The sequence below is a fragment of the Ambystoma mexicanum genome, chromosome 4p (assembly GCF_040938575.1).
Source record: "Ambystoma mexicanum isolate Mex_15411 chromosome 4p, UKY_AmexF1_1, whole genome shotgun sequence".
Lineage (NCBI taxonomy): Eukaryota > Metazoa > Chordata > Amphibia > Caudata > Ambystomatidae > Ambystoma > Ambystoma mexicanum.
In genome coordinates this window covers 936,385,910-936,409,854 of record NC_090927.1, presented here as the reverse complement: position 1 = coordinate 936,409,854, position 23,945 = coordinate 936,385,910, and positions in this window count along the sequence as shown.

Sequence of the window (23,945 nt, the reverse complement as noted above, 5' to 3'; positions counted from 1 at the left end):
AGCTGATGACTGGACGAAGGATGGTGTTTCCCCAGCATCTACTCTACAGAACCCAAGAGCAGACATTGATCAATGCCTCCACAACTCATGAGTATGTTGAAAATCTGAGAAAACACTTTCAACGTGCTTTTGCCTATGCTCAGCGAAATCTAGAAAGATCTGCAGACAGTATGAAGTCCCACTATGACTTAAAGACTACTAGAAAAGAATACCATGTAGGAGACCGGGTCTACTTATACAATTTCCAAAGGATCCAGGCCAAACAGCGCACATTTTTGCCTAGCTGGAGGGGTCCTTTTCAAATTGTAGACAAAATCTCACCAGTCGCCTACAAAATTCGTATCCCCAAAGGCAGTTTGGCAGAGGAGGAAGATATGTGGGTCCATATCAACCAACTGAAGTGTTGCCATCCTAGCCACACTCTGCAGCAACTAGAGAATTAATCTGAAAACCCAGAAGGGGACATTCCAGCTCCTTAGAATTCCAACCATAAAACTATTCAATCTGTTATAATTAGTAACAATTGTAAATAGAAAAAAATTGTCCTTATATGTCAAAATGTATGTATCTGCCCCACTACATGAATAGTGATGGGGAAACGTCTACAAATATGCTCTGTTTTGTCATCCTAGGGCTGAAACCATGGACACTAAAATCAATGAGGACCACTCGGGGACCAGGAGGAAAGATCCCAGGGGCCCGGGGTATCGCTCCAGACACTTCCATCTGGAACAGGCAAGGAGATCCTGTCTATCCACCCCTGATTTGAGAAGCAGCAAAAGTTTTTTCCACTTGGACCAATAAGAAAACTTAACATCCCAATCTCACGACTTCCCCTTGACGGGCGGTCAAAAGTCACATCGCGAGAGATGTTTTACCCACTAGGCTCTGCCCTGCGGCATCACTGTTTGCTGGTGGCACCAGAATCAGCAAAATGGCAGCGAAAATCCCATGTGCACCAAAACCTAAGGAAATTGCGCTCCATCAAGCACAAAACGATGGCTGCCAAACCTACCATGCATGTTGTCAGTGGTGAAATGGAGACCACACTTCTGAAACATGTCATTGGGCTATCCAACATGTAAAAATGGAGCACAGATGACAAGCAGAGCTTACTGAAAGAAATCCAAAATCTGCTTTTAAATCTTTTCTTGGTTGCTAATAAATACAGAATGCTGGTCCCAAATACCCGCAAACATCCAATCTTCTTGTTGGGTGACCCATGCTATGGAATATAAGGCATTATTGTGCATTTGCAATATCCAGGAAAGTTGAATTGGTCACAAAAACATCCACAGCCAGTTTGTCTGCCTGGGAAAGCTGTCAAAATCTGGGCGCAGTACCTGCGGCCGTCGGTGACTGTTTCAAAAGCCTGTTTTCAAACTGTAAAAGTTGTACTACTAAGATCTAATATCGCAAATCTAAGTGACTTGTTATCAAGAGCAAACTAGGTTGTCACTATTTAAACTCCATGATTTAGGGCCTAGAATCAGTCTTCTAGATGTTTGTTTTAAAATTGTAAGTTTATTTTCAACAAAGAAAAATGTAACACATTTACTTTTAAACTAAGCCTGAAGCAGCCAAAACTACAAAGAAGCTTCCCCCATTGGGAAAGACACCCCCTTCTGCTTCCCACCCAAAAGGCCAGGAAATCACATCCAGGTGCTGATGACGAGGGAAGGTATATTTGGGCTGCTGCTCCTGGGAGAGACAAAGGACCTTCCTGGGCTGAAAGGATATGCAGATTAACGTGTCAACAGTGCTCTCTGCCAGAAGGAAGAAGGCATGGATTGCTCTTGAGCTACAAGAAACGTTAGAAGTCAGAGATAGACCATTTTGTTGATTCACAAATGGACAAAAATCCGATTTCTAATAATACTGATAATTTATTGTGGACAATTGTTAAAAATATAGAAACCCCGGACTTCTGAATCTACATTTTGGGTGCACATTGTAAGAGGTGCCAGAACTCTGTGTTATGTTCTGGGACATAACTGTCAAAATTGTGGTTTTATAGCAAATGCATTGATGTCAGAAATATGAAACTTCACACACTTATGCCCCTATGCAATGCGCACATGTGTACCAAGTTAAGACAAAATAGATATTGTATCCCAGACAAAAAGTGCAAAAATGTGTCAAATCCAGACCCAATATCCTACAGAGACGGGGCTTGGATGAATACTTGCTCCACAAAATATGTGATCTAGATATGCTGTTGCTATCAAGTTTGTAAAATTGTAAATATGTATTATATGAAAAGTAGTTTTCATGTACAAAAACAAAGAGGAGAGTTTTCCTGCCTAATAAACCACATCGTCATGATGACGCTTGGTTTTCTTCTCCAATCAAGCGAGAGGAAAGACCCTAGCCAATATAATACCTAGGTGGTGTCCTTGGGATAATTCAGCATACCCACCCCTTCAGTAAATACATAAATAGAGACAGTTGAGGGCACACAGACACACACACATTCACCCACCAACCGATTGCTGGCGGAGCACTTTACAAGAGAAATCCATATCCAGACTCCAGTATACAGAAACTTTGAAAGGAGAAAGGCCCATTTCCAAAGCTGAACCATTCTCAGCTTGGCCTTTAAAAATCCAGAAACCAGATTTTACCCCAGACATCCAAGGTGAACCAAGGTGAACCAAAGAACAGCCTGGCTGTGCTGTAGCTGCTTTCCTGCTAAGAATTATTGCCAGAATCCAAAGATCCAACCCCGTAGAGCCAAGCTGTGACCAGATAGCTGTGAACCAGAACCAGAGCGCCTTGCTGTCCAGTCCGGTGTGCCCAGCAGAATTCCTGTCCAGAAATTTTGACTGACCTGAATCCCTGACGGTTCTGTCCAAAAATATATAGTGAGTATCCTTAGTCTAGGACTGTCACTAGCACATGTACTGTCCATAAGTCATCCCTATCCAAATCCATCCCATATTATATCCAGAACTGCATTGTTAGAAATCCTCTTTGTCTTGCCTGAACTCTCCATCTCATTCCCTGTTATCTTCTGTACTAGAAGTGTTAAAATCCTCTTTGCGCTGATATATTTTCTGATGAAGGCGAGCGTCTCAGCAGGCAGAAACCATCCGGTGACGTCCTGGCATGGTGGCTGTGCTGTTGTGTAGTTTGCATCTTCATAGTCTACCCCTAGCTTAAAGAAACCTTGTTTGTAATTTTAAAAGCACATTCTTGTTTTGCAATTTTGCCTCTTTCTGAAAAAAATGACCTCCACAAAAACCTCCATAACTTATTTACCGTTTATGCTAGAAACGAAATGTAAGTATCTACTCGAAGCTAACATCCTAAGTTTTCAAATGAACTCAAGACCGCATCTTTCCTTATAGATCTTCCGCAATCACACTTACGGCGCGCAGAAAAGTTTGCCACAATTTTTCGTTTGGTTCAAATTTATAACGTGTGAAATAGCTGTACATTGCACCCAACCTCAAAATTAAGTTTTCTACTTGCTTCTCACTCTCTACTCATTACTAGTGTTTTTCTGAACCCATACAAAGTGGCTCCCATTAGTATTTCAACAATTTTTGTGATTTAAACCATTTTTAGTGTTTTCACCTTTTAATTCAAGCCAACTTTAAAACCATTTTTGACAAGTTTGCCATCCTTCCTCTTTCCCTCTCTGTGTTTGCTGGGGGAAATTGGGATTGATACTATTTGCTTGAATTCTGCATTCCTGAAACCTGTACTCTCTCCTTCTATATTCCTTTTTATTGTATATTGGGGGGATTGAAGGGTGTGCAGTGGGAAATATTAACTATATTGCCATTTGATTGAAAACGCAAAAGTATTATTTCTATGCTGCATTATCTTTCCCATCATTACTCCTTGTGATTAAAGAGATTGTTACTGTGACATGACCCCATTGGTGATCATTGTTTACCTGTTCAATAGTGTAATATATATTGTGAAATCTATAAAATAAACATGTTAACTTTGCAAACCAGCCTGATTTCTAAGTTCGGTGTGACCGGGGGGGTGTGTGTTAAAAGAAAGGGGCGTGATATAAGTGGCGCATCTTTCCTTATAGTTTTTCTGCAATCGCACTAACTGCGCGCAGAAAAGTTTGCTGCAAATTTTTCGTTTGGCTCAAATCTATAACGTGTGAAATAGCTGTACATAGCACCCGACCTCAAAATTAAGTTTTCTACTTGCTTCTCACTCTCTACTCATTGCTAGTGTTTGTCTGAACCCATACAAAGTGGCTCCCATTAGTATTTCAACAATTTTAGTGATTTAAACCATTTTTAGTGTTTTCACCATTTCATTCAAGCCAACTTTAAAACCATTTTTGACAAGTTTGCAATCATTCCTGTTTCTCTCTGTGTTTCCTGGGGGAAATGGGGATTGATACAATTTGCTTGAATTCTGCATTCCTGAAACCTGTACCCCCCTTTATATTCCTTATATTGTATATCAGGGGGATTGAAGGGTGTGCAGGGGGAAATATTAACCACATTGCCATTTGATTGAACACACAAAGGTATTATTTCTATGCTGCATTATTTTTCCCATCATTACTCCTTGTGATTAAAGAGATTGTTAGTGTGACATGAACCCATTGGTGATCATTGTATACCTATTCAATAGTGTAATATATATTGTGAAATCTATAAAATAAACATTTTAACTTTGCAAACCAGCCTGATTCCTGGGTTTGGTGTGACCGGGGGGGTTAAAAGAGAGGGGCATGATATAAGTGGTACATCGTTCAGAAATAAAAAACCTTATAGACACAAATAATTAATTAAGGGTTTCAGCTGTGCATCACATGCTAGGCATTGACTTAGGTGAAGTGCCGGGTTGAAATCACTTACAAGTTTGGGGGCTCGATGCCGGGATTTCTGAATTAGGGATACCACTTGTGACAGCTTAATACAGTGTGTTAACTAACGGGGTACATAAACACTGTTGGGTTACCACACTGTGTTACAATGTGAAAAGCATCCCTCAATAGAAACACTCTAAGGATTTGGTCTGTTTTGCAAAAATAAAATAAACTGCTTTAAGTCAGAAAGGAAATTAATATTAATAGATACAAATAATTAATTAAGGGTTTCAGCTGTGCATCACACGCTAGGCATTGATTTAGGTGAAGTGCCGGGTTGAAATCACTTATATAAGGTAAGGCAAAGGTAAGGCAGGGAGCACCTCCTCAGAAGAGGAGGGAAGGTGGTACATCAAGACAGTATATTATTTACTGGAGGAATACGGACATAAAAGTAGTGGTCTTGTTTAAGTAGTAGTCCTAGAACGAGTAGCGGTTGTTATTTCAGCTTGTTCTTTAAGTTTATTGTGTTGGTTTTTCGTAGATGAAGAGCAATCCTAGAAGGGGTGGTTATTGTGTGAGTCGCAGTGTGGTGTTGGATGATTCTGTGGAGTGGTGGGTGTGCGCAAGGAAGGGTGATATAGAAGGGTGGGGGTTGATTTTTTCCTCATTTGTCACAAGCAAGCTGCAGCATGTGCAGAACATTAGCAAGACTTTGCAGGGTTAGTGAGAGATAGATATCATTAGCAAGGGGGGTGGAACACCAATAGAACATATATATAAGTCCCTTCCACTGTATCGTGACAGGGTGGAAAAATATCATAAGCAGTGGATCGCAAAGACATGAGGATGGAGGATGTCCTGCCCATGGCCAGGACAGGCCTCACACAACAAGAACTTCCTGGAACATGTGTCTACACATTTAGTAGCAAAATATAAGGGGAAGCAGGTACAGAAGAGAAAAGGAATTCTAGATCTCTGGCATATGTTAGAAGACACAGAAGATCAAAGGAACAGAGTAGAGGTGCAGAGACAGAAAGATGGGAAGTGCAGAAAGGGAAAAGGAGAGGGCAGGGCACTAGTGGAGTGTGGGGGATTATTTCCTTTGACAGCAATCCCACAGAAGGGTACCCTATTCCAAACTATGGACCAGTTGTGATAGGGACCCCTTCTGCTGCGGTAGGGTCCCATCTAGCACCAGAAACACTACAGGTTACCACACCCACACCACCATATAGGCACCCGCCTAAAGTACCGACATAGGTGGGTTACAGGTGAAGGGAGTTTGAGGATAGGCTGACAGCATTGCTAACAGAATTGAGAAGGATACAGACATCCCCAAGGACAGTAAGGGATATAGGGGCATTGAGAGAAGGCCCGGGAGACTAGAAATCAGGGGAACTATTGCTTAGGATCGATAATGAAGGGATAAGATGGTCGGGCTGGAAGAAGGGTGGCGGAAGTAGGGCGAAGATGTAGATGCCCCCCCTACATAACGGGTCATGGAGGACACAATATGTGCCATGGGCCCAAATTGATAAGAATAATTTAATTAAGGCACTCCCGCAGCACACAGCAGGAGTGAGCAAGTGATATATGAATTCGAAAGCAAACAGCATGGGTGTCCCTGGTTAAAGGGGATCTCAAGAGCTTGATGGATGCTGTCATGGGGGACCAGGCTGGGAATGTGTGGGTTAAGGCCGGATTCCCAGGAGTAACCCTAGGGAATGATACACATGATGGAGCATCATTTAATGGAGTCAGAACACTGTTATGGGACGCATTATGGAGGGCCTTCCCAGATACTCCTTATTTATAGCGCACAATGGGGGATGACGAGGATCCAGCTAAATTAATTCTTAAATTGCAAGAGATGTGGAGAGCAGAGATGGGAGGATCGTGGGATTGCTCAATATCGTTCTTCTATTTTATTGCTAAGAGAGGATTGTCAACGGTAGTGCAAAAGTCCTTGGATAAAATTGTGGGTTTTGGGGCAAAGGGATGGCCAGAAATAGCGAGCACAATAGTCAATCATTGTAAAAGGATTAAGGAACTGATGAGGGAAACAGCTCAGTGGAGTCAGATGGAGGAAGTGAAATCGATAGAAAATAAATTGGCAAAGGTTGCCGTTCAGTTGCCTGTGTCTATGCCTGTACAGGAAGAGGGGACAGAGAGAACTCAACAAGTTGCGAATGCTACTATTGCGATGCTCTGGGCTGAAGGAGGACACAGATAGTGGGCCATGGGGCCAACAATATGCTAACCTAACGTGGCAACAAGGAGTGCTGCAGCGAGGACGAAAGGGGGTTTTGACGAACAAGAGGAGGAGGGGTTGGCCACTTTAAATAGCCCTTAGAGAGGCACAAAAGACAAAGGACCATAGGTTACAGTTGATGACTGACATGATCAAACAGTTTGATGACTTACAAAATGTCATTAGTTTGTAACCTGTACTGGCCACCCCAGATAACATGTAGGAATTTTATTTGTTTTCACATTTGGATGGCCAGTTTATGACAGTGGTGTTGACGCAGAAAAGCACTATGGGTCATAAGCCATTGGCCTACTATAGTTGTACATTGCATATAGTGATGCATGGTGAGTTTGCGTGCAGAAAAACTTTAGCAGCGGCTGCTTTTGCAATAGAGAAAAATTCTACAGTCATAATGGGGTGTTCAGTCTCAGTTCATGTGGAACATTATTTGTTTGCCATTCTAGGAAAGTGAAAGTCTACTCTGTCTACGCAAAGGTCTTCGGCATATGAGATCATTATTTCTATATTCATGTGGTTCGGTGTAAAACAGTGAACCATGCCACCTTTTAAACAGACAGGTCTACTACAGAGGACTTGATGTTGCACGACTGTGCCACATAAAAGGGGGGAGGGCGACATTCCCAAAGCAAGGGACTGTGCATTTACAGAAGCTGAGGTACTTTTTGTTGATGGGTCTTCCACAATTGATTAGGAGGTTGGGCATAGACAGACAAGGGCAGTGGTGGTACGACTTGAGGAAGGGGAATAGAAGACAGTGGTTATGAAAAGGTTGCCCATGCATTATTCTGCACAGGCAGCAGAACTCATGGCGCTCATCGAAGCACTGAGAGTGTCTCAAGGGTGGTATGTTACAATATATTCTAACTCAGCGTACATCACAACAGTGGTACACACCGGTCTATCCAGCTGGAAGAGGAGGGGATTTCGGAGGGAGGATGGATCCCCAGTGCAGCATGCAGCACTGTTAGAAATACTGATAGAAGCATTATCACAACCATCTGTTTTGGCGGTGGTTAAGAGCGCTGCCCACACTAACAGGACTGACAAAATGTCAATGGGGAATGCAGCCACTGATATGGCAGCCAAAATGCTGGCGTATCTGCCAAATTAAATACCTACTGAGTATGTTGTGACTGCCCCACTGGCAAGCGAGCACCCAGTGCCTTTTACAGCATTGCCCATCTTCCAGATTATGGAACTACAGGGAAGGGCACCTGAAAGGGAGAAAGAGTTGTGGTTACGGAGAGGTTGCAAGCAATCTCTGACAGATCTGTTATGGAGACAGGAGAGCTCTGGGAAGACTGTAATGCCTCAGGGGCTTCTATCTATAGCCTTTGAACAATTACACTACCCATTTCACAGTTCAAAACAACACATAGCAGCAGATATAAAGGAGGCCTGGCGTATACCAAATATTCAGGAACGTATCACAGAAATGGTTGTACATTGTACCACATGTCAACGTTTTAGTACAGGGATGGCACTACAGACATTACGGGGCACCTTCCCCGCCCTACTTGGCCGTTCCTTGAATTACACATAGACTATGCTGATATGGGTGAGCGTTGTAATGGGTCTAGGTACATCATTGTAGTGGTCTGTCCTTTCTCAAGGTGGGTGAAAGTAGGACCATCACACACCTGAATGCCAAGTGTGCTGCTAGGTTTTTAGTGTGAGATGTATTCCCGCAATGGGGTGTGTGCAAAGTTTTAAGGTCAGACAATACCACACATTTCTTCAATGCATTATTCCAGCACGTTACCGCACTACCTGGTATCAAGCTCTGGATGTGTTTGATTTACCACTCACAGGCCAATGGCGTTGTAGAGAGAATAAATTGGCTCCTAAAAAGTAATGTATCCAAACTGTGTAACACGTTGTCGAAAAACTATGTGCACTGTTTGCCATTGGCCCTCTTCAGTTTACGCACGCTGACAAGTAAAGACCACCATTTGTCACCTAATGAAGTGGTCACTCACTGGCGTATGCATACTCCCATATCCCCTGTAAGAAGGGCTTCAGACACACAAAAGCCTGCCGCTGTGCTAGGCGATGATTTCAAGGAGTATTTGACTACACTAACTAGGGCCTTTAAATATGACAGATCTCGAGCATATGACCACACAACGAATACTGCCTGGGGATATCATTTACATCTGCAATTTTGTATGCAGGTCGAATAACCCTCAGTTCCAAGGACCTTACGAGGGGGTGTTCTGTAATCCCCTCGCTGTTAAAGTCATGAAAATGCGCTACTGGGTCCACCTCTCTGACGTTCATAGGGCACCTTCAGAGAACACACTGGTGCATCAGTTGTTTTAAAATAGGGTATAGCAGTACTTGTACCCCGTCTACTTCACCAGCCTGTCTGGAGGCGATACGTGTGCGGTTGCATGCTCAAGGGAAGGCCGAAGATTAGCTGCTAGCTCTGTCTGTATCATCCTCTTCTTTCATTTCTGGGAGCAATTTTCTCTCCCTCTCTCTCTCTCTCTCTCCCTCTCTCCCTCTCACTCTCTCTCTCTCTCTCTCTCTCTCTCTCTCTCTCTCTCTCTCTCTCTACTTCTCTTTCCCTCCTTGTCTCTCCATTTTCCTTCATTCTTTGGGCCTCTTTCTAGAGCAGCAACCATATAGAAAGAAGCTATGAAAATATGGCTTCAAATATTAGTAAAAACAACACATATCAATAGTCCTAATCATGATACAGGGTGGCCAAGACGTACATAGAAATCTAATTGGTCCTCTTATTGAAGGACTCATCTGTACTTCACAGCAAGAAAATGAAATGATAGCAAAGCGTAAACGAGTTCAAGATGGATGTCGTAGAAAGAGCTGAAACTGAGAAAATAATGTCTCAGAAAGGAACGTAAGTCAGGATAACAGGTTATATGCATCTTCCTCTTTCAGATCTCTATCTCCCAGTTCCAATGGGCACTCCTGGACGTGAAGCCAGTTGTGGAGCAAAGCCAGGTTCCTCACACCTCATAACATTCTAGACACCACTCTACTCACACCCTCAGCTACATCAGACCAAGTATTAGGTCACTACACATCTCCTTCCTTAAAAGAAATCAAACAAGAAGATGCAACACTATCAAACCAAGGCCATTGGGATTAAAACAGACAATAATATAACAGACTTTCTTTTACTCTAGGCTGCCACCCAGGGCCTCATGTCTGCCAAACCTGAGTACTAACTTGCTCAATGATGAGCAAAATACTTTTTACACATGGCACCATCCAGGGAAGGAAACTAATACTCCTTACGCTTTGAGCTGCCACTCCAAAGTCTCAGGCCTGCCACATCTGAGCATCACCTTGCTCCTACAATTGAAGCTATCTCACTGTCCAGAAAAAGCATCCCACGGCACCCCTCACACACAAACTACTGAACACAAACCATGTGACTAGTACCATCAAACAAATTTCCAATACTAACTACAACCACTACCACCTCTCCTAAAACAAATAAAAACGATGAAAAGGATAGAAAAGTGACTTACAAAACAAAGAACACACACAACAATCGTTTCCACAAGAGAGTGGTGTGGCAACCAGCACATAAACATGGGTTTGCCATTCTGCGTGTTCGAGTGAACACCATGAAGATCTTAAATAAGAAAATGTTTTCTGTGATCACGTGTGTCAACCCCAATGCCATATTTAAACTGTTTTTCCTGTGTGTCACTCTCTGCATCAAACCAACAACATCACGTTTCCGCTCTTACTGTTGGTCCAACTTTAAGACATCACTAAAACTACTAAGACATCACCAAAACTCCTATCCCTGTGTGTCACATATCATCACCCTTTTCGGTCAATCTCATGACATCACACTTCTAATGCTATTGTCAACTCTGTTATATAACTATCTTGTCAACTCCATGCCTTTGTTAACTTCATTAATCGTGTGACAATTACTTTCATCCCACTGTACGTCTTCACCATTTTGCTATTATTCCAACAATAACCTCCAAAACTTACAACTCCTGGATGTGCACAACAGCTGCGCTCCTAAAACCTCATTATTTATCTATTAGAGGTGGTACTCAAAAGTCAAAAGTTGCACTGTATGTGCTAAACCCATTTACCATAACTTGCATGACCTACAGTTACATCTGGGTTTTCTCTATGCACCTAATGTGTCATGCAGACGTACTCCACAGACATTTAATTCACATATACGTGCACCAATGTCCAATGTTCTACAATGTATTACTTCAAACGCATTTAACTCCCAAATATCTACAGTGCACCATCTCAACAAAATAGAAGTAAAAAAAAATATGCCCATGAGAGAATTGAAGGACACCCTGCAATGCAGTGTTGATCAGGCACTGCTCTGCAGGTCATAAACAGTTTGTAAAAACAATCCTCTATACATGTGTGTGTAATATCATTGATACTGTAAAACCCACAGTTACAATATTTTCAGCATTTTAAACATCATCAATGTTATCTCTTACTCTAACTCCAACATCATCATTGCACATTGTTCTTCATAAACACTGTATCTCCATTAAACATATTCAGAGTTCTCGTTACTTTGCACCCACAACTTCGAGGTGCACACAACCAGCCCTGCAGATAAGGGGGGTTTCGGCCACTTTTACTCCCTAATAATTGGCAAATACTCACAAAATATAAAAAAGGGGGTAAAAATACTTCCAACAAAAAATAGGAAAAAGACATGTTGAATCTTGGATCCCTGCTTTCACTCTCACAGCTCCATGAAGAAGTATGGACCAGTAGTGTACATAGAATAACATGACAAAACTCCTATTTTAACTGCCTGATTGTAAGAAGTGACATGTCAGTTATACTGTGCATGAATAACTAGGTGCAAATAAATAAATATTATCAAAACATTTGTTTTTCAGTTAAAAGATATTTTTACTCCCTTATAAAATACTCTTATTGGGAATTGAACTTACATTTTTACTCCCATAAAAGTAATTTTACTCCCAACTGTAAAAAAAATAGGGAGTCAAACACGCCCACTTCCAAATCGTATCTGGAGCAATGCACGCAACCATTTATTAACTCACAATTCGCCTCTTTGAGATACACTTCCTGTCTATAATTCCCTTTTATTAAATCACAGCTTAATTTGTCGCAATCAATACGAAAAATAAACTCCAAGTGCAATCTAATAATACCGCAGCAACTCATCACACAGCATTGCGCCCATCAATAATTAATGTTCATTTCACAAAATTGCCCCAATGACACATTTAATAATATACACATTACCACGCACCTTTCAGCCTTTAAAAGTTCACACTCTCATTTATGTTTTACTTAGCATCCCTAAACACTTAATTCTAAAAACATCTGCTTGTCAGTGAAACTTCCTTCAAAACCAGGTAGCACTCTGTCACTCAATCAAAAGTCAAACGCATTTTAATCAACTGTAATGCTTAAATCTGGTTCCACCGCCACCACCGTAAATATAATGAGACACCTCCGATGATAGTACCTCATAACTGCATGCCTCTCTCCAGGTGACGCAGTGTAGTCAAATTTAAAAAAACACTGTAGATACCTCTCTTCCGGCACTGCCTGGCAGCCGTTTCAAGAGCTGCCGAATCCATTCCTTTAATCCATGTTTTTCAGGTGAACAATTAGAATACCCAACAGCGCAGCCTTACACTGTTCATTCTGATCTTCGAATTCCGACTCACGAAGTGACGTACAGGCTGAACCACGTCATCTTACTCAGTGCACACACAAGTATATGACTCAAGCCGTGTCTCAAGATTCCTTCCTCGTAAATGGAACACCAGACAGGCACCCATCGGTAAAACCCACAATGGCGACGCCCAATATGCATTCCAGCAATGATTACGCTGGAACGCAAAGGACTTGCACTGATGCTGGGACATAATGAACATCTGTGAAGATGGTAAACTGCTCGCTATGTCCTGACTCCCGATAACTTAATTCCTGAGCCTGGGGAAACACCATCTCAGGCAGCATCTGGCTCACTGCTTGGCCGCAATGGTTACCTGACGCAGAATCCTCCAGCTCCTTGAGCGCAACAGCACTCGACCGGTGCCTGGAGACACTTATGGTTGTCTCCTTCATTTTCGTTGTGGCTCCAACTCATGTCCATGGTGCATCAACATTTGCAGCCCCCAACTAGCTTCCAATGCGGACTGCCTCTCGCACCAACTGGCAGGAACCTCATCACCTGGTCATGCTTTTCTTGGAGCTTTTGCCCCCTCCCCCCCCATGGACGGTACAATGCCCCATTTCTTCTCGGCCTGTCATCTTCAGCAGCAACCTCTTTTTCTCAGTACCTCCTCGCTCTCCCTTCGTCATGGGCTCTTAGTCCAAACATCACTCATCACCAAAATGTTGTACGTGGGTCACAGGTGAGTCATCATGAAGCAAGAACCAGGTTTGAACCAGGTGTGAATAAAAGGAATGTTGCTTTATTGTTTCAGAAGGAAGGGGAGTGAGGAGAGCAGGGTATATGAACCTTCCTCTTTTAGCTTTCTATCTTCCAGTCCCAATGGTCTCTCGTGGAACCTGGGGCTCAGCCATGTTCCACGCACCTCAAAACATTTGACACACCACTCTACACTGGCACTCAGCTCACCCAGACAGGTATCCAGTCACCAAACTGACATGCAGAAGAAAGCTTCAGAAGGGTCTTCTATGATGTAGCCATGGTGGAATCTATGGACGTGCTCTGGTTGGCAGTGAAAGTTCAAGATTGAACGGCATCCCTTGCATGTTTGTGTGCCTGTCAGAGGTTTTGGCACCAATCTAGCAAACCCTTCCTAGTTAATGAGCGAGCTGCAAGTGGAACTTGGTGATTTACAGAGACATCTTGGAAATGTGAGGAGTCAGGAATGAAACCCTGACACAGGTTTGCCATGATTTTTATTATATACCTTTATTAAAATAAAAAGGGTTTGGAAAGTCCTCTGAGCCTGCTCTAAACCTAAACCCAAACTAAGGAACAGTCTGTGTTAAGATGTCAAATTCAAAACTGTCCTTGTGTCCAAAAGGTTTCTTCTGATCCTCACAGTATAACTAAACAAAAAGATGAAAAGGGACCTTTCTTTAACCTTTGGAGCCTTTTGGAAAAAGTGTCCATAAAGAAAGTATAACTAGTTGCAACTCAAAGGTTCGTGAGGGATAAATAATCCTTGTTCCAGAGGGTGACTACCTTCCCCTGGATTCCTGTTTATCACAAACAGTTCTTTATACAACAGTTCCTTCTGTTTTGTCGGGCCCACAGTGGCACAGTTACTCACACACAGCTCTATAGTTCTATTCACTACAATGTTTTGTGGACTGGATGTTGCTCCTGTTTGTCTAGCCCACACTGTCCTAATATCCTTGCTTTGGACCTCTTGTTTTCATACATTTGCAAATTGCCTGGTACGCTCTCCTTCCAGGGCTTCTTGTATTTTCACCTTTGTGGCTGCCTGCTATCCTCTCCTGCCAGGACTTCATATCTTAATGTACTTGAAATAGCCTGGGATATTTTTCTGCCAGGACTTCTGATCTTTGAGCACTTGAAATTGCCTGGTATACCTTTCTGCCAGAACTTCTTATAGTCATCCACTTCCACAATTGTACATCCATTTTGTTGAACAAGATATCTTCTTGACATACCATTTGCGTCTGTTCTTCCATGTATTTGCAGTCCTTGCATTCACATACTGGTAAGGGCTTTGGTTTCAATTCACTTTTACCTTTTTTACATATAGTCTCTCCGTGTTCTCTTGTTCTTTAGTGTGTTTTACTATTAATTGCATTTGGGCGCATTGATATGCCTCGCGCTCCTCACTATCTTTGGATTGACTCACAGGCTCTTGTTGGAATGCTCAGCCTCTATCGTGGGCACACAGTGAAGGTAATCTTCCTGTTTTCCCTTAGTGACTGTTTTCTTGGTGTCTTTGCTTTTCCCGTGGCTTCCCTAAAGCACGTTGGTTTTGGATTGGGCTCTCACAGGTAAGGGTCTGCTTTCTGTTTCTGTGGTCGACGATCGCCCAGGAGTTTCTTCCACGCATCTCTGCAGCTAGTCACCTTCTTGCAGCCTTTCCCTTCTTCTGCCTTGAGATGCGCAGCTCCGCCACACTTGTTTGGGACCTCAAACCTTGCGGAGAGGAAGACTGTTCTCTTGCCAACAATAAGAGACTGGGCTGCTGTTCTTTACATTTCACTGGAAAATGTGTTTTTGGCCAACAGCTATAACGCTCATTGGGCTGAAATCCTCTTGTGCACTGCACTGATCTTCTCCTTTTCCTCTTCCCAGTTTTGAGAGGATTCAGGGACAAGAAGTCCATTATTGATTTTTGATGTAAAGAGTTTGAATAATCACTTTCAACATGCCTGGATGGTAAAACAGTTCTGGGTGATGAATAGATAGCATTTATGAAGGCATTCTCATTACTTCCACATGGTAGACCAAAGTTGGGAGTTTGGTTTGTAGGCTTGGGTGAATAATCTTTTTTATTTTCCAAGGGGAGGTGTAGAGTTAAGGCAGTAGGCCAAGAAGTTATTGGTTATGAGAACATGTTCTTCAAGGGCAAATGGAGGATATCATGTTTCATCCAATGAAGCCATGATATATCCCCAAAGGTTGCCTCCTCCAATGCAATCTTCCCTATAAAGCCGCCCCCAGGGTCAGGATCAGGTAGCGGCTGCTATCCCCTGGTCACATGGGAGGAGGTGACCACCACAGTATCAGTGATGACTCTACTGGGTTCATCACAAAGACCAGAGTTCATGAAAAGACATGGCATGTGGAATCTGTGTACAATGAAACCACTGCAGCTTCAATGCACTCAGGGAACAACTGTTGAAGGTAAATTTTGCTTTGAAGGTGATGTCAAAGGATGTTGCAATGAACAAAACACTGCCCTGTGAACAATAGTTTCATCCACCAGGTCGAATGACTGCCATACGATACTAACTTTGTACATATAAACCAAACAGAGAGAAAAGAGAGAAAGGAATTATATTTCCCTACAGGATTACAAATCCAGGTACATATTTGAAATGTTATTTACTCAGACTGGTCAACCTTACGGTTGCAACGAGTGTGTGTCTTATTAGAATTGGTAATTCAAGTTTAAGAGATTGAGAACATTAAACAAGACACACATGTGTAACAAGTGAAATATGAAACTGAAAATAATGCCTGCAAGTTGGTGCATAGCATATTCACCTATCCTACTCCAAAAGATATGCTGTGCCTTATCACAAAGACATTCTTGTGACTGAATCAATATACGTGGGTCATCTATACGGTCACCAAAATAGCAGCAGATTGTATTTTTAATTCCGGTGATGCTGCAGAAGAAGCAGTAATGAGACATTCCCTGTACTTATGGACCAAATGTTGTTTTGTAATAGATAGTATTGAAATAATTAGTAGAAGAGGATAAAAGTGGGTCTCAGCCTGATAAAGAAATTGTTATTTTAATGACCATTCGCTATGCATCAATACACCTTCATTAATGTCTTGATTTAGAAGGACAATTTTTTGATTTAGAAGGACACTGTGTATTTAGGGGCAGGACATGAACGCCCAGTAAAGGGCCATGATAAGGACAGAATATTCTAACATATCAATCCTTTGCTCGAAGTAGAACACTGTTATATTTGTGTTTATAACCACACAAAGAAGGGAATTGTGAACAATGGTGAATATGTTGTGTTTTCCTATGAGCACCAAGCATGATTCTTGTCTCAAACAGGGCAGCACCAAAGCAATGTTTACTAATATGATGCTGGACTGCAGTCAGCACAGATTGTTCAAGACCAGAAAGCACTATGTCTGTGACATGCCAAGTGATGTGCAGTAAGTAACATATTATGTATAAAGGTAAGGCTTGGTTTCTCCCTGGAATTAAAAGGAATGTCAAGTAAGATGCTAGTTACCAGGTTCTGTCTAATTACTTATGGTGGAGTGAACTGCCATGGGCAGGCACGTGTTACTTGGTAGGGAAAATGGAATCTTAGATACAAGAGCTGTGGTGCCGCTGACCAAACCCCAAAGGTCAAGGGATGCTCTGCTAAGGAAGTGCATTGCTTAAATGTAACAATCTTAATGTATCTGTTGTCTAATATATGATCTCCGAAGATTCTGTGCTCAGAGGACAATTTCTCAGGGCAGGGTTACAGTGTCAGTTTGCCTGTCATTGCACTTGAGCTGTAAAGAAAGAAATCAGAATGTGCTTGCTACTGCTGACTTGAACAGAGTTTTAATGAATGTGCATTTCTGACAGGATCATGCCACAAAAATGAAGCACACCACTGCCACACTGGCTTAAGGACTCTAAGGGTTGAAGCTGCTATTGAAACACAGTTTAAATAAGCTAGCAAACATTTTGGATATATGTAACAAACAGATGACATGACCTCCGCCAAATGCCCAGACCAAGCATCCAGGAAAGATGCAAACTGTAAATACAAATATGAGTACACAGTGTCACACTTCAGATATGGACAGAATGTACAGTACTTAGACTTGTTTTCTTGTAGTATTATATTTATAGTCTAAATAACTACACTTTATATACAGACACATAAGGAAAGAACTATTTTTGACACAGAAGCGTAAACTTGAAAGAAATATAGTCACAGAAGATAAGAAAATGAATAAAACAATTCAAAAAAGAAATAGCTCATCCAGTTGATCATTACCAAATATATAGATCTTACTTCATCTATTGATACAATTCAGTTAAAATTTCAAGTATAAAATAACAATCATTAATCATATAAGACATTAGATCAATATCATTGGCACTCATATAAAAAATGTGCACTCTCCATTTCTAGGAACTAATTCAACATGATTGCTATAGACCCTTAGAAAACAGCTGTACAACGACACAAGACTCCTACATTGAGTTATCAAGTGTTTTGCTGTTTCCAATATATCCTCACCACATAATCTACAACATAGATCTGCAGGAGGCATTGTCACGACCCGTGACCCAAAACCCCACTGGCATGGTCACATGCCAGGTAGGGCTAAGACTCAGGGTTCACTTAGGGCCTGAAGGCAAGCGTCCCCAATGTTTACTTCTTCCTCACTGTTTCTCTTTTTCGTCTGATGTTCTTGTTACTTATGTACTTCCCACCCCCCGGAGCAGTGGGCAAACCAGACCCCTCTTTCTCATTCCGGCCCCCCTGGGCCCATTCATCATATAGTATTTCGTGCATTTCTAGTAGTTCTTCGTTTCCTTTTCTGACGCTATCGGGCAGATAGTTTTTTGGAATGTGGGCAAGTTTGCTGGTGGGGGTGTCATACAACCATGATATGGCAGACGGGTTTCGATCGTTGAGACTATGGGCATTGTAACTGGATACCCCTGGTGGAGATACTGTGTTGTTCTGCATTTCACCATGTGGCTTTTCTCTTTGTGCGGTTACAACACTTGATGGTGTGGTATGATACCCCCAGACAAGTTTAGTTCCGTCCCATATCAAAAAATCACCTTCCCTGGTACTGACATCTGCAGTTGTGTTGGGCCCGGTGGTACTGTTAATTGGTCCAGTAATGTTATTACTCCCTCCCCCCTCGTACATCTGGATAGAGATGAACGCTATAAACCAATTGTGTTGTGATCAATAGATGTGGGCATTCGATACGTGTGGGCAATTAATACGTGCGGGCAATTAATACGTGCGGGCAATGTCTCCAGTGGGCGTGCCCTCCACCACCTGGGCCCGGGTAGCATGAGGAGACGCCCAAGAGAGCCACAGTCCTCACCTGCCTGTCTCCTATCTGTGCCCCCACCAGTGGTTCCTCTGCTGCACTGTGGGTGGTAGATAGAACTGGACACGCAAGTGTTCTCTGTGGGCTGTCCTATGCGGGGTGTCTCATGGCCCCCCCCTCATTAAATACGTTACCTGAGACCACTGACATGCCGTTATACGGTGCTGGTGCGGGGGCCCCGTTAGCTGCTGTCGCGAAAGGGTTGCCTGGTGTATATTGCATGCTGTCGTTGTTAAGCATGTTTTGTGGGTGGTTCTGTGTTCTGTATTGGGGTCCCTGTTGTTGGCTCGTGTTACCCTGGCTTGGCTCTCTCAGTTGCTGCTGTCCCATCGGAAGGCCATATGGGCTTCCCGGGTGGGGATGGCCGTACTGTTCTACCTCTTGGAACCCGTTGTTTTGTCTACTTCTGCACTCCCTGGAGTAATGTCCCCATCGCCCACAGTTCCAGCAACTCCCCTGGGGGCCCCGGGGACCCTGCCATCCACTCCCTCCCATTCCTCCGTACCCCTGTGGTCCACCTCCTCTTCTGCTCCTGTACCCACCTCGTCCCCCTCGAGGGGTCCACTCTTGCCACTGCGGACCTCCACCCTGCTCCTGCTCGTTCCACTGCCGCTGTCCTGTTCCCGCCCAATTAGTTGCCATCCTTCCTTGTATTGCTATCAGCCCCTCCTCTTCCTCATCTCCCTCCCTACTGTGTGGGAGCGCGGCTACTGCTGCTGCAACCTTCAACCTTCACTAACTTTGACTGTACTAACTTCGCCTCGTCTGCCAATCTTTTCTGCGCCACCTCCTTCTCCCTCTCCTTTATTCTTTTACAATGGTGTACTATTATGCTTTGAATTTCTGGCCATCCCTTTGCTTCAATACCTGCTATCTTGTCAAGCGCCTTCTGCACTTCCTTTGGGAGCCCTCTTTTTATAATGAAGTAAAATAAAGATGTCGATTGATACCAGGGCGTGCCCGTTTCTGCTCTCCACATCTCTTGGACCCGAAAAATGTAATCCATAGCCTCTTCCCCATCATTCATTGCACACTGCATCACCCACTGTAAGTCTGGTGTGTCTGGGAATGTTTCGCGTAAGGCGTCCCACACCCTGGCACGCACCGTGTTAAAGGATGCCCCATCATGGCGGTCGCAGTCTAACGTTACTCCCGGGAAACCGGCTTTAACCCATACCCTTTCGGCCTGGTCACCTACCGCTGATACCAGTAAACTTTTCACATCTCCTATGGCTAGGGGTACCCCGGCAGTATGTTTCTCGAAGGCGTATATCCACTTACTTGCCCCTCCTGACAACGGGGGCAGTAACTTCAATAAATTTGCCTTATCCATCTGTGCCCACGGGATATAGTTAGGCCTCCCTCCTCCCCTGTGTATTAATGGGAGCTGTAGTTTTCCTTTTGTCGTCCCGTCCGGACCTGGTTGATCTGTTGCTGTCCCTAGTGATGCCATTTTTCCCACTCTGTTCCTTAGTCGCCCCGTCCACTCATCGTCCAGGGTTCTCAGTGAACACGTCCCTTCCCCTCCTTCGCTTCCCCCTCCTATCGCCATACTCAACCTGTCACTTTCTTCTACCTCGTCCCTTATGTCACACAGCAATTCCTCTCTAATTCCCCCCCGCCTTTCTTCGCTCGCGCTATCTCCCTCTCCGGGTCCTACTTCTATTATTCGCGTCGGTTCTTCCTCAATTCTGAACAAAATCTCGCCTTTTTTCCACCCCTCTTCGGGCTTTCTATTTTCACCTAGCGCTCTCGACGTGCGCCCTGATCTAGGTGCATCTAGTGCTGTCCGTTCACATATGTCTTTTATCCTCGAGAGCTCATCCTTTGCTATCGTCAGTCTTGATTCTAAATCATCTGTGAGCTTTTCTATGTCCACCCTTTGTGTACCCACCTGGCCTCGCTCCCTTGTACTTTCATAAGGTGGGGGTGCGGTGGGCCGGTGGGGTGTGGTAGTCGTCGGGGGAGGCACATACGTTGGGTCACTATATCCTTCTGCGGGCACAGGTTTCTTTAATATCGGGTATAAACTTATTACCTCCACTGGAGGTGTGACACCTGGCAATTCTTTGATATCTGTCTGTAATATCAGTGGATTGTCTGTAGTAGACGGGAGATCAGGATTTGGTGCTGGCGCTTTAGGCGGTGGCACCTCTTCGAATAACCGCCAAAGATCTAGTATTTCCCTCCTGTTCTGCAACTGTTTCCCTCGGTACTTCAAGAAAATGCATGTCATCACCATATCTAGAACGCTCTTGTCAAATGACCCTCCCTCTGGCCATATCTGGGGTAGCCCCTCTCCTTTCAGCTCGGTTACCCATTGGTCGTGGTATTTCTTGACCCACTCCGCGTGCCCTGGAAGGCTTTTACAAATATGTGATAATGGTGTTTCAGGCCCCATCTCTGTGTGCTCCCCTGGTGCTTATGTGTCTCTGTATCTCTACAATTCCAATGGTACTGTAGTATAGATATTATTATTTATTTATTTTTTTTTTGTATTCTACTTCACTTCCAGTGTTATGTTCGCTTGGGCTCTCCCTTTCTTAATTGTTCGATACAAAACTGTCGGTACACAATTTCTACTTTGTTCTCTTCGGGGGACACATACAAGAGCAATCCATCATTTATTTTGACACTATCAACCCGGAAATCAAAGGGTACCCACTCACGTCACTTTCTCAGCGTTGCTTCAAAAAGAATTTTTATCCGGTCACACTTACCATGACCATTTGACAATTACACATTTATAGCCGTTTTGCACATTCGCAACGACAAAGTCGTCCCTTGACACATACGAGGTGCACACACCTCTTGGTAACACTCCGTACACCAGTCACGCTGCCCTCCCTTTCCTCCCTAGCCGGCTGTCCCTGTCTATCTTACTTAGCACATGTGCATATATTTATAGGTTTTAACTTTCTCTCCCCCCTCTAGTAGGACCCTGGTTCTCTTATTTTTCTCCCCAGTTTATGCCAATTCCGTTTTTATTCTCCCCCTACCCCAAAGAAAAAGAAAAAGAAGTAGTAGCGATCACTAATATATTCTCAGTGCCCCCTTTTGCTGAACACTTTTATCTTGTATTTCACTTCGTCATATATTCCCAGCACTAGTCAATATAGCACTATGCGGCGCCGCCTTCCACCCCCTTTCGGAGCTAGGTTCCCGTCACTTCTATCTCTTTTTTCACCTCGTAATCCTAATGGCCATATGCAAAGAAAAAGAAAGGAAATTGTAGAGTAATCCTTAGTATATCTTCGTACCCCCGTCACGTTCCCTGTCCTACCCTTCTCTCCCCACTCCCTTTACAATCGCTCACACTCAGTACTCACGTGCCCGTCTTGAACCGATAGTCTCCGAAACTGGGTCCGTCCAGGCAGTGTCACCGGTAACTCAACGGTCAGCCCCTGGCTCCGGCGAGCGGCACTCAAAGGGGATTTTTTTTCAATCGGGATCCCGTACCCTTTCTCATTGAGTGCGCACTTCTTAGTGTGCCGGTCGCCGTTGGCGGGCAGCCTCCTGGAGCCGGCTCACCGTGCGTATCCCTTTTCGACCGGATATTCTCGTGCCAAACGGGGACGGTTATAAGGAGTTTAGGAAGAAATAAAAATCACGCTATCGGGGTCACCACTGAAGGCAAGCGTCCCCAAAACAGCACGATCCTCCCCGCAATGAGAGACAATGAAGGACTCTCCCAAAATGGGAATAAGGCCAAGACAGAGTGCGGGTGAGCGTAAATGGGAGTTTATCAATCTGAATAGGGCATGCAAAGAACTCTGCAAACTCTGAGAGCGCTCTGTCTGACAATAGCAAAGACAGGCGTATTTATTTACAAAAAACGTCATCAAAACCTACATACTATAGGGGGCACAAGTTCATTGGGATTGGGTGGCGACGACTAACTATAGGTGCTGCTGTGATGTGGTTGGCTTTGGCTGGAAGACGTCATTGGGCAGCCTCGTGGGTTGGGCTGGGCCTGGCCGGGTGGCGGAGTTCATCCAGGCGGTGTTGTGGGGCCATCGTGACCAGTGGCAGAGATGAATGTCTCTTCCTGACTTATTAGCCCTATGCCATGCACACCGCAGTCATTCAAACATTTCTAGTACTATCTTCTTCAGTAAATCTTACAATAGGTTATGCAACAGGTTAATGCAACACAGGAGGAATGCACCTTGTGAGGGGACTGGAGGCAATACGTCAGGGCATGGTTACCAGTGTCCTGTTGACCGGGGCCATAGGTCAAGGGGCTAAGCTTCAGGGCCTGGCACGGGCGGTACATGTCTTTCTGCCTTGTTATAAGTTGTTGTAGATGTTCCGCTGTGTGTTGTCAAAGTGTTGGGTGTCTTTATTGCACAGGGCCATAAGTCTGAGGTGGTCTGGTGGGCTGTGAGGTTTACGAGGGGGGGCGCGTACGTTCAGGCAGGGGTTTACTGCTGTGCTGTAAATAATGCAGGTGGCGGGTGGTGGCCTTGGGCGCTACAGAGGGGGTTACAAATCTTTGAAGCTCCAGGCTAGTTTGGGGGAGGTAAAGCAGCGCGGCGCGGTCTCTGCTCTCGTGCCTTTGGCAGCCTTCACAGGGTGGGAGGGGGAATGGCCTTGCAAATATTTCACAAAGGTATCTCCCTCGTGTGTTGCTGAATACAAATAAAAGACATTGCAAATATTTGAACACTTTCTATAACACTTATTTAAAATCACGACAAAACTTGCTTTTAACCTTTGCTGGGTGCGTTTTGATTATACCCAGATCGAGCATCATATTTGTGCATTACACTCTAGCAGCTACAGTGTTTCGGTTACATGCATATACATTCGCGGTAAATGAGGTAGTGGTTAGATCAGTGGGGTACACAAAAAACAATCCGCCACCGTTTGTGACGGTGGCGGCATATGAGAGGCTCAGACATTCACACATGATACGTGCACTCTCGCGCATTCTGTAATGAGTTCATAGTATAGTTGCATCCGCTTTCTCGTGTACTCTAGCAGCATTAGCTTTAGTTATGGCGTGAGCCCATGGGGTGTAAGTATCTCAGCAATACATGTAACACATAGATTCTTGGTGTGTTCCTTTGTTATTAGCATTCAACTGCAATGGTGTGTGTGTTCATTGTTGTATACATCGTGGGGGCATG